Here is an 11,742-nt window from a genome sequence, read left to right on the forward strand (position 1 = left end):
ATGCTGCCTGGTTTGGAGGGTAGGTCTTATGAGGAAAGGTTGCGGGAGCTAGGGCTGTTCTCTCTGAAGCGGAGGAGGCTGAGGGGAGACTTAATAGAGGTTTATAAAATGATGAAAGGGATAGATAGAGTGAACGTTCAAAGACTATTTCCACGGGTGGATGGAGCTATTACAAGGGGGCATAACTATAGGGTTCGTGGTGGGAGATACAGGAAGGATGTCAGAGGTAGGCTCTTTACGCAGAGAGTGGTGGGGGTGTGGAATGGACTGCCTGCAGTGATAGTGGAGTCAGACACTTTAGGAACATTTAAGCGGTTATTGGATAGGCACATGGAGCACACCAGGATGATAGGGAGTGGGATAGCTTGATCTTGGTTTCAGATAAAGCTCGGCACAACATCGTGGGCCGAAGGGCCTGTTCTGTGCTGTACTGTTCTATGTTCTATGTTCTAATGTTACCTTTATGTGTGTATATCGTATGCATATGTACATTATGTTGGTTTGGATTCCAATATGGAAAATATAGCGTCGAATTGATCACTGGGATAAAGTATATATTGGACAGCTCAGAGGACAGACAGACAGTATTTTGGTCACAAATTCCCCCAGCTTTGGAATTTCCTGAATTAAGATCCATCAGGTTGTTTTCTGAACAAAGAAATTGTAATGCTGTTTATTGAGAGTCATTAATCTCTAACATGACTGCACAAACATTTGGAATCGATTTTACGTTAGTTTAAAGACAACATAAGAATATTGCATTCAACACAATAAAGATTCAGGTAGCCTCACACCTAACGGCTGCTCATCATCTACAGAACACACATATTTAGCCCACTATTTCAGTGAGACGAGAAAGGCAATCAGCTGATCTGATACATAAAGGCCAAAAGAGTAACGAGGGAGAGAGTAGGGCTTCTTAAGGATCAACAATGTCATCTATGTGCGGATCCACAAGAGATGGGTGAGATCATAACTTAATATTTCTCATCAGTATTTGCTGTTGTGAAAAGGATGGATGTTGGGGAACTTTGGGAAATAAATAGTGATGTCTTGAGGAGTGCACATATTACAGAGGAGGTGCTGGAAGTCTTAAAGCGCATCAAGGTAGATAAATACCCGGGAACTGATCAAGTATATCCCTGGACATTGTGGGAGTCTGGGGAGGAAATCGCGGGTTCCCTGGCAGAGATATTTGAATCATCGATAGTCACAGGCGAGGTGCCTTAAGATTGGAAGGTGGCAAATGTTGTGGCTTTGTTTAGAAAGGGCGGCAAGGAAAAGCCTGGGAGCTGCAGGCTGGTGAGCATCACATCTATTGTGGGTAAGTTGTTGCAAGGTATTTTGAGAGACAGGATCTACAGGCATTTAGAGATGCAAGAACTGATTAGGGACAGGCAACATGGATTTGTGAGTGGAAAATCATGTCTGACAAATTTGATTGAGTTTTTTGAAGGGGTACCCAAGAAGATAGATCTGGGCAGTGCAGTTAATGTTGTCCAAATTGACTTTAGCAAAGCCTTTGACAAGGTACCACATGATAGGTTATTTCATGAGGTTAAATCTCACGGGATCCAGGGTGAGGTACTTAAATGGATACAAAATTGGCTGGATGACAGAAGCCAGCGGGTGGTTGTGAAGGGTTGTTTTTCAATCTGCAGATCTGTGATCAGCGGTGTGCCTCAGGGATTGGTGTTGGGTCCACTGTTATTTGTCACTTACATTAATGATTTGGATGAGAATGTAGGAGGCATGGTTAGTAAGTTTGCAGACGACACCGAGATTGGTGGCATAGTGACAGTGAAGATGGTTATCTCGGATTGCAATGGGATCTTGATAAAATGGGCTAATGGGCTGACGAATGGCAGATGGAGTTTAATTTAGATAAATGCGAGGTGATGCATTTTGGTAGACTGAACCAGGGCAGGACTTACTCAGTTAATGGTGGGGCGTTGGGGAGAGTTACAGAACAAAGAGATCTAGGGGTATAGGTTAATCGCTCCTGGAGGTGGAGCCACACGTGGACAGAGTGGTGAAGAAGACATTCAGCATGCTTGGTTTCATTGGTCAGAACATTGAATACAGGAGTTGGGACGTCTTGTTGAAATTGTACAAGTCATTGGTAAGGCCACACTTGGAATACTGAGCACAATTCTGGTCACCCTACGATAGAAACGATATTATTAAACTGGAAAGAGTGCAGAAAAGATTTACTATAATGCTACCGGGACTTGATGGTTTGAGTTATAAGGAGAGGCGGGATAGACTGGGACTTTATTCTCTGGAGCGTAGGAAGCTGCGGGGTGATCTTATAGAGGTCTGTAAAATAACGAGGGGCGCAGATCAGCTAGATAGTCAATATCCTTTCCCAAAGGTAGTGGAGTCTAAAACTAGAGGGCATAGGTTTAAGGTGAGAGGGGAGAGATACAAAAGTGTCCAGAGGGGCAGTTTTTTTCACACAGAGGGTGGTGAGTGTCTGGAACAAGCTGCCAGAGGTAGTAGTAGAGGCGGGTACAATCTTGTTTTTTAAAAAGCATTTAGACAGTTACATGGGTACGATGGGTATAGAGGGATATGGGCCAAATGCGGGCAATTGGGATTAGCTTCGGGGTTTAAATAAAAAGGACGGCATGGACAAGTTGGGCCGAAGGACCTGTTTCCATGCTGTAAACCTCTATGACTCTCTCTCTCTCTCTCTCTCAGGGAGATATCTGTACGCTGACTGGTGTCTCTCAGTCCCCTCTCTCTCTCTCAGGGAGATATCAGTACGCTGACTGATGTCTCTCAGTCCCCTCTCTCTCTCTCTCTCAGGGAGATAACTGCACACTGACTGGTATCTCTCTGTCCCCCCCCCGCTCTCTCAGGGAGATATCTGTGCAGTGACTGGTGTCTCTCAGTCCCCTCTCTCTCTTTCTTAGGGAGAGATCGGTACACTGACTGGTGTCTCTCAGTCTCCTCTCTCCCTCTCCCAGGGAGATATATGTACAGTGACTGGTGTCTCTCAGTCCCCTCCCTCTCTGTCAGGGAGATGTCTGTGCACTGGCTGGTGTCTCTCAGTCCTCTCTCTTAAATATATGAAGGGCAAAAGAGTAACAAGGGAGAGAGTAAGGCCTCTTAAGGATCAACAAGGTCTTTGATATGCGGATCCACAAGAGATGGGTGAGATCCTAAATGAATATTTCTCATCCGTATTTACTGCTGAGAAAAACATGGATGTTGGGGAACTTGGGGAAATAAATCGTGATGTCTTGAGGAGTGTACATTTTACAGAGAAGGAGGTGCTGGAAGTCTTAAAGCGCATCAAAGTAGATAAATCCCCGAGACCTGAGAAAGTGTATCCCAGGACATTATGGGAGGCGAGGGAGGAAATTGTGGGTCCCCTAGCCGAGATATTTGAATCATCGATAGTCACGGGTGAGGTGCCTGAAGATTGGAGGGTGGCAAATGTTGTGCCTTTGTTTAAAAAGGGCTGCAGGGAAAAGCCTGGGAACTACAGGCCTGTGAGCCTCACATCTGTTGTGGGTAAGTTATTGGAAGGTATTATGAGAGACAGGATCTTCAGGCATTTAGAGATGCAAGGACTGATTAGGGACAGTCAGCATGGCTTTTTGAGTGGAATATCATGTCTGACAAATTTGATTGAGCTTTTTGAAGGGGTACGGAAGAAGGCAGATCAAGGCAGTGTAGTTGATGTTGTCCAAATGGACTTTAGCAAGGCCTTTGGAAAGATACCGCATGGAAGGTTATTGCATGAGGTCAAATCTCTCAGGATCCAGGGTGAGGTAGCTAAATGGATACAAAATTGGCTGGATGACAGAAGCCAGAGGCTGATGGTAACTGCAGATCTGTGACCAGCGTTGTGCCTCAGGGTTCGGTGCTGGGTCCATTGTTATTTGTCATTTATATTAATGATTTGGATGAGAATATAGGAGGCATGGCTAGTAAGCTTGCAGATGACAGCATGATTGGTGGCATAGTGACATTGAAGAAAGTTATCTCCGATTGCAATGGGATCTTGATCAATTGGGTCAGTGGGCTGACGAATGGCAGACGGAATTTGGTTTGGATAAATGTGAGGTGATGCATTTTGGTAGATTGAACCAGGGCAGGACTTACTCAGTTAATGGTAGGGGGTTTGGAAGAATTAGAGAACAAAGTGATCTAGGGGTACAGGTTAATCGCTCCTGAAAGTGGAGTCACAAGTGGACAGAGTGGTGAAGAAGGCATGCTTGGTTTCATTGGGTCAGAACATTGAATACAGGAGTTGGGACGTCTTTTTGTTGTTGTACCAGACATTGGTAAGGCCACACACTTGGAATACTGTGTACAGTTCTGGTCACCCTATTATAGAACGGATATTATTAAACTAGAAAGAGTGCAGAAGAGAATTACTAGGATGCTACTGGGACTTGATGGTTTGAGTTGTAAGGAGAGGCTGGATAGACTGGGAGCTTTTTCCTCTGGAGCGTCGAAGGCTGAGGGGTGATCTTAGAGAGTTCTATAAAATAATGAGTGGCACAGATCAGCTAGATAGTCAATATTTTTCCCAAACGTAGGGGAGTCTAAAACTAGAGGGCATAGGTTTAAGGTGAGAGGGGAGAGATACAAAAGGGTACAGAAGGGCATTATTTTCACACAGAGAGTGGTGGCTGTCTAGAACAAGCTATCAGAGGTAGTAGTAGAGGCAGGTTCAATGTTGTCTTTTAAAAAGCGTTTCGACAGTTACATGTGTAATATGGATATAGAGGGCTATGGGTCAAATGCGGGCAATTAGGACCCGCTTAGGGGTCATGGACAAGTTGGTCAGAATGGCCTGTTTCCATTCTCTAAACCTCTATAACTGTAACATGGTAAAATGAGCCATTAATCTATCTATATCAGTGATAAAAATGTATTTCAAACTGATCGAAATAATGAAAAATCCGATGACACTGGAGGCATTTTGTGTCAACTAATCTCAGGAGTTCTTTTCAAGTTTCATTATTAAATGACACTTTTGAAATATTCCTCGTTAAATTCATACTCCTTCACTCGACACCGCTTTTTATGGATAATATACTGCTCTCCATGTCTTCTGTGTTTGGAGGTATTTTCATCCACAGCAGGGCTAACGCACCAGAGCTGTTAGCGAGTCAGGAGTAACTGGACATGCGAATCGTCAACATTGAAGTTGGAGGCCCCAAACAGAGACAGGAACATCAAGACATCGGTACAAAATCCTCCTGCTCGTTTCCGCCTACTGCCTCGCTGCAAGTAATGTATTTGTAGTCCATTCTGACAGCAAAATGGAAGAAGCACAATTGTTCGAAAATATAATGTGTGTAACACTGCAATGAACACTGCCATCGATGGTTCAGTAGCACCACTAATGACAAAAGTGGCCCAGCAATTCTTAATTGAATTCCTGCATCTATGAGACGTTATGGCAGCAACAACATCAGCGGCAATCCAAAATGCCCTCGTACTTCCTAATCTACTTGTTGCAAAAGCATCAGGTAATGACAGTATTTGATAGCAGTGATGACTGCGACGTTCATGTGATGTCAAAATCGTATTTCCACATTCAGCATACACTTGGTCACGTTGTGCCCCACGACACACCATCTAAATTAAAAGAAGAAAGAACAAAGAAAAGTACAGCGCAGGAACAGTCGCTTGGGCCCACCAATCCTGTGCTGCGCATGATGCCCTCACTGAACTAAAAAAAGAACTTCTGCCATTTCTCGATTCATATCCATCTACTCCCTCCCTATTCAAGCACCCATTCTGAGAGAGCAGGAATGGAGAGAGGTGGAGGATGGATGTGTGGCTGAGGGACTTAGGGGCAGGTGTGAACTGTATAAAAAAGACGGGTGGCACTTGAATCCCACGGGGACCAATATCCTGGCAGGAAGGTTGGCTAAGGCTACTGGAGAGACTTTAAACTAGAAAGGTTGGAGGGAGGGAATCGAGATGAGGTGACGAGGAGCGAGGAGGGTAGCCCACATATAGCGAGGGATTGTAGGCAGCGAAAGAGAGAGAATAAACGGGTGATGGAGAAGGGGAGAGCTCAGACCAATGGTTTGAGATGTGTCTATTTTAATGCCAGGTGTGCAGTAAATAAAGTGGATGAGCTTAGAGTGTGGATCGATGCTTGGAAGTGTGATGTGGTGGCCATTACGGAGACTTGGGGACAGGGACAGGACTGGATACTTCAGGTGCCGGGTTTCAGATGTTTCAGAAACGGCAGAGAGGGAGGCAGAAGGGGGGGGAGTGGTACTGCTGATCAGGGATAGTGTCACAGCTGTAGAGAAGGTGGAAGCCGTGGAGGGGTTGTCTACGGAGTCTCTGTGGGTGGAAGATTGGAGCGGGAAGGGGTCGATAACTTTGCTGGGTGTTTTCTATAGGCCGCCCAATTGTAAAAGGCTGTTGAGGAGCAGCTCGGGAAACAGATCCTGGAGAGATGTAGTAAAATAGGGTTGTCGTGAAGGGAGACTTTAACTTCCCAAACATCGATTGGAATTCCCCTAGGGTAAGGGGTTTGGATGGGGTGGAGTTTGTGAGGTGTGTTCAGGAGGGTTTCCTGACACAGCATGTGGATAAACCTACAAGAGGAGAGGCTGTACTCGATCTGGTACTGGCTAATGGGCCTGGACATGTGTCGGATCTCTCAGTGGGGGAGCATCTTGGGGATAGTGTTCATAACTCTATCTCCTTTACGCTAACATTGGAAAGAGATAGGATCACGCAAGCTAGGAAAGCGTTTATCTGGAGTAAGGGGAAATATGAAGCCATCAGGCAGGAGATTAGAGGCGCAAATTGGAAGGAGGCATTCTCGAGGAAAAGTACTGAAGTAAGGTGGCAGATTTTCAAGGAATGTTTGTCTGGAGTTCTACATGACAACGTTCCGATGAGACAGTGAGTTTTTGGTAGGTTACGGGAACCGTGCTGAACCTAGTCAAAACGAAAAGGAAAGCGTACAATATGTTCAGAGAGCTCGGCATAAATGGGGATCTAGATGAGTATACGGCTTGTAGGAAGGCACTTAGGAAGGAAATTAGGAGAGCCAGAAGGGGTCACGAGAAGGCCTTGGCAGGTAAGATTAAGGAGAACCCTAAGGCATTCTATAAATATGTGAAGAGTAAAAGGATGAGATGTGAAGGAATAGGACCTATAAAATGTGAAGGTGAGAAAGTATGTACGGAACCGGAAGAAATAGCAGAGGTGCTTAATGAATACTTTACCTCGGTATTCACGGTGGAAAAAGACCTGGGTGGTTGTACTATAGGAATGCTGTGGACTGAGAAGATTGAGTTTGTCGACATTAAGAAAGAGGATGTGTTGGAAATTTTGAATACCATCAAGATAGATAAGTCGCCGGGACCGAATGGGATGTACCCCAGGTTACTGTGGGAGGCGAGGGAAGAGATTGCAGAGCTTCTGGCGATGATCTTTGCATCGTCGATGGAGACGGGAGAGGTTCTGGAGGATTGGAGGATTGCAGATGTGGTTCCTATATTCAAGAAAGAGAATAGGGATAGCGCAGGAAATTACCTACCGGTGAGTCTAACCTCAGTGGTTGGTAAGTTGATGGAGAAGATCCTGATGGACAGGAATTATGAACGTTTAGAGAAGTTTAGTATGCTCAAATGTAGTCAGCACGGCTTTGTCAAAGGCAAATCGTGCCTTCCGAGCCTGGTGGAATTCTTTGAAAATGTGACTAAACACGTTGACGAAGGAAAAGCGGTAGATGTGGTTTACATGGACTTAAGCAAGGCGTTCGATATGGTCCCCCATGCAAGACTTCTCGAGAAAGTGAGAGGGCAAGGGTTCCAAGGGGCTGTTGCCTTGTGGATCCAGCACTAGCTGGCCTGCAGAACGCAGAGAGTGCTTGCAGATGGGTCGTTTTCTGAATGGAGGTCGGTCACCAGTGGAGTGCCCCAGGGATCTGTTCTGGGACCCTTGCTGTTTGTCATTTTCATAAATGACCTGGATGAGGAAGTGGAGGGATGGATTGGTAAGTTTGCCGACGACACGAAGGTTGGTGGTGTTGTCGATAGTTTGGAGGGATGTCAGAAGCTGCAGCGTGACATAGATAGGATGCAAGACGGGGCGGAGAAGTGGCAGATGGACTTCAACACGGATAAATGTGTAGTGGTACATTTTGGCAGGTCAAATGGGATGAAGGAGTATAATATCAAGAGTAAGACTCTTAGCAGTGCAGAGGATCAGAAGGAACTTGGGGTCCGGGTCCGTAGGACTCTGAAATCGGCCTCGCAGGTAGAGGAGGTGGTTAAGAAGGAATATGGTGTGCTGGCCTTCATCAATCGAGGGATTGAGTTTAGGAGTCGGTAGATAATGATGCAGCTTTATAAGACCCTCGTCGGACCCCACTCAGAGTACCGTGCTCAGTTCTGGTCGCCTCATTACAGGAAGGACGTAGAAATGATTGAAAGGGTGCAGAGAAGATTTCCAAGGATGTTGCCTGGATTGGGTGGCATGCCTTATGAGGATAGGCTGAGGGAGCTCGGTCTTTTCTCCTTGGAGAGGCGAAGAATGAGAGGTGACCTGATAGAGGTGTACAAGATGTTGAGAGGAGTAGATTGGGTGGATTCTCAGAGGCTTTTTCCCAGGGCTGAAATGGCTGCTACGAGAGGACACAGGTTTAAGGTGCTGTGGAGGAGGTACAGAGGAGATATCAGGGGTAAGTTTTTCACTCAGAGGGTGGTGGGTGAGTGGAATCGGTTGCCGTCGATGGTGGTGGAGGCACACTCGATAGGGTCTTTTAAGAGACTTCTGGATGAGTACATGGGAATTAATAGGATTGAGGGTTATAGGTAAGCCTGTATATAGGCCGAGGTATGTCGGGACATGACCGGCGCAACTTGTGGGCCGAAGGGCCTGTTTGTGCTGTAGTTTTTCTATGTTCTATGTTCATTCGAGAAGCATCTTAAATTTTGCTGATGGGCCTGCTACCATCACCTCCTCTGGCAGCGTGTTCCAGGCACCCACCACTTTCTGCGTGAAAAACCTCCCCGCAAATATGTGTTAAACTTTCCCCCTCTCACTGTGAAGCTGAATGCATTCGGAAAGGATGTAATGGATCAGTACTGCTCATTGATCAAATTATTAGGAAACATTTCAAAAGCCTAATTCAGCTTCATCTGCCGTGTTGTGTCGAAATATGTGTTGCAGATTTTATGGAACATGGGAATGTTTTAGTGAGGGTGTTAACGAATATTCGTATGAGTACCACCTGATCTGACATACATGCAAACGCAGGTACACATCTGTTCACCCTTACCTTCCCTCTGTAATGGCCCAGCAGGTGTCTTTATTCAGATCAATATTCGTTGAAAACCAAAGGATTGTGGCGTAACGGCCCGCAGTGTTTGAACCTTTAATACGCTGAAAGATGTTTCAACAAGCAAACTTGACTTTTGGTTAAATTTTGTTTCACTGTGCTGTGGTTTTCTGCGGTAAAGCTGGCCTGGAACTTATCAAAGGGCACAAGGTGCTAGATGTAACCTGTTGTCCTGAGCGGAAAGGAGTTGGTAACTCACTTTTGGAGTCAGTGTTCCTTATATGGTGATTGAAATGTAATTTATGTTCACTTAAGGCCTAAACATCATGGGGTCTAGAGTGATCGTTGCCTCCATCCCGGCTATTTGATTGACCTCATCAAACGATGCAACTTGTTTCCTGATAAATTCATTGGCAGAATGCCAAGGAACATTTGTGCTTGAACCATGCTTACCCAAAGGGCCTGTGGCATTGTGAAAATCCCGTGGACCAAAGCTCACAAGGAGAGGTCACATCTGAAAAGAAGAAAATAAAGACTGATTCCATTTGGCAAAGTTGCTTTATCCTTTGCAAGTATTTACTGTTATTTAAGTTGCTATAAAATAAAAGACATTATCTTCAAGTAATTAAAGTCAAATTTATGTCTTTATTCTCTAGTAGAGTTTAAAAATCAGGTTTGTGCAACATGATGGTCCTGGAGGAGACACCCATATCCCATGTTGGCATAAAATGAGTAAAATTGCATTGGAAACAACAGACCAAATTAAATATATGAGGAGAATGACACGTTGCAAAGCGAGATGTTGCCATCATGAAGGTGCTACCTGATAGAATAATGCAAGCGGATTTAATGATAACTTTCAAAATTGGAATTGTGTCATCAATTCAAAGGGAAAATAATGAAGGAGTTCTGGAGAAAGAGAAGATCATCATACTCAACCGGACAGTAGATCGACGATAGACCAAATTCCCCTCCTCACCAAAAACATGCTTAATATAAACACGGCTCAGACTTATTTGAATCATTCCCGGATTCAGACATGACACCGTTCAGTCTCGTCTTCATGAATAACAAAGCAGTGATGAGTGACGCATTCTCCCTTTGATGAACCATTCACTGTACATGGTATTGATGTACATGGAATGATTCGAAATGATACGATGTTTAACAGCAATGTACCTGCACGGATCAAGACAATGGACATGCGAAGTGGGGAATCCTAAAAAGTTACTCCGATTTTTAAACATTAGACATTAAGGCACTCACAGAACTACCAGTAAAAATTTAAATGAATCTTAAAACAAGTTCTTAAGCTAAGAAGAGAATAGTTTGCATACATGTGAATGCAGTAAGAGATTTAAGCAACTAATTATGATTTAAAAGACATATGCCGCTATTTGAAATGTATTTTAAATATTATATGAATCATTGTTCACTTTAGCCGAAGGCAAGTTATCACAAACTGTGATGGTAAAGGCGAATATTTCATCAAAAAACCCTGGAAAACTTACTGCTCGCAAAATTCGTACCAGAAAGTTTCTTATGCAGGAACATATATTTTAAATTCACGAATTGCTGTATTCATTATCCAGATTTCAGATGGAAACGTGCCCAGACACGGGATCACGTGTTTCTGTAGTTTAGCAATGATCCTCTGGGAACATACACTTTGACCTTTGTAGTTAGCGTCGAGGGTAACCTGGCAATGGGGAAGTCACTTTAGACAAGATGGCAGTTAGCGTTCGGATTTAATGGACAATGAGACATTGTTATGCTGGATGGTAGGACGCAATTGGCTGAAGTGCATGGCAGGGAATATTGTTCATATGTGTATGCTGAAGATGATTGATTTTAAGGTAATGTAAGGTGGGAATAATTGATCAGAAAAACTAGATTTGATCTGTTCTGAATTGTAACTATCAGATCTATTGGTAGTGTTCCAGCTGCTCCATCTGAGTGCTCTCCTGACCCTCTGGTGATCTCTTGGCAGCTGCTGGTTGAATAAAGTTACGTCTTTCGCGCAGCAACACTGTCTTTGTGAGTCTTGTATTTTCTGAGATTGTCTGACAGTACTGGTCACCTCGGATATCCCACCAAGAGTCTGTTTGACGACGAGCGATGGGATAGAGTCACCGGACTCTGACGGTGGGATGTGCCTCATAAGATTGAATATCTTTACATTAGCACTCGAGTTAGTGAGAAGGAGAAACTTGTCATGTCGTCGGATCCGTAGAGTGACCTATCTGAATGTATATTTGGGGTCGCAAAGACAGTGTCGCTGATTAAAGACTCCGCACTAAAGGTGGAGAGGGTGAGAGTGGAATTTCGCTACATGACTGTAAGCGGAGCGAGAGGGTGACGAGCGGTTGGGGGAAGGAGTAAAATTTGTCGGGTGCACTCAATCTGAAAGGCCAGGGACGGAATCGTCGTGCTGTGCACTGAGCAGAGCCAAGAAGGCC

Source organism: Mustelus asterias, unplaced genomic scaffold (genome assembly GCF_964213995.1).
Source record: "Mustelus asterias unplaced genomic scaffold, sMusAst1.hap1.1 HAP1_SCAFFOLD_274, whole genome shotgun sequence".
In the NCBI taxonomy this organism is placed as follows: domain Eukaryota; kingdom Metazoa; phylum Chordata; class Chondrichthyes; order Carcharhiniformes; family Triakidae; genus Mustelus; species Mustelus asterias.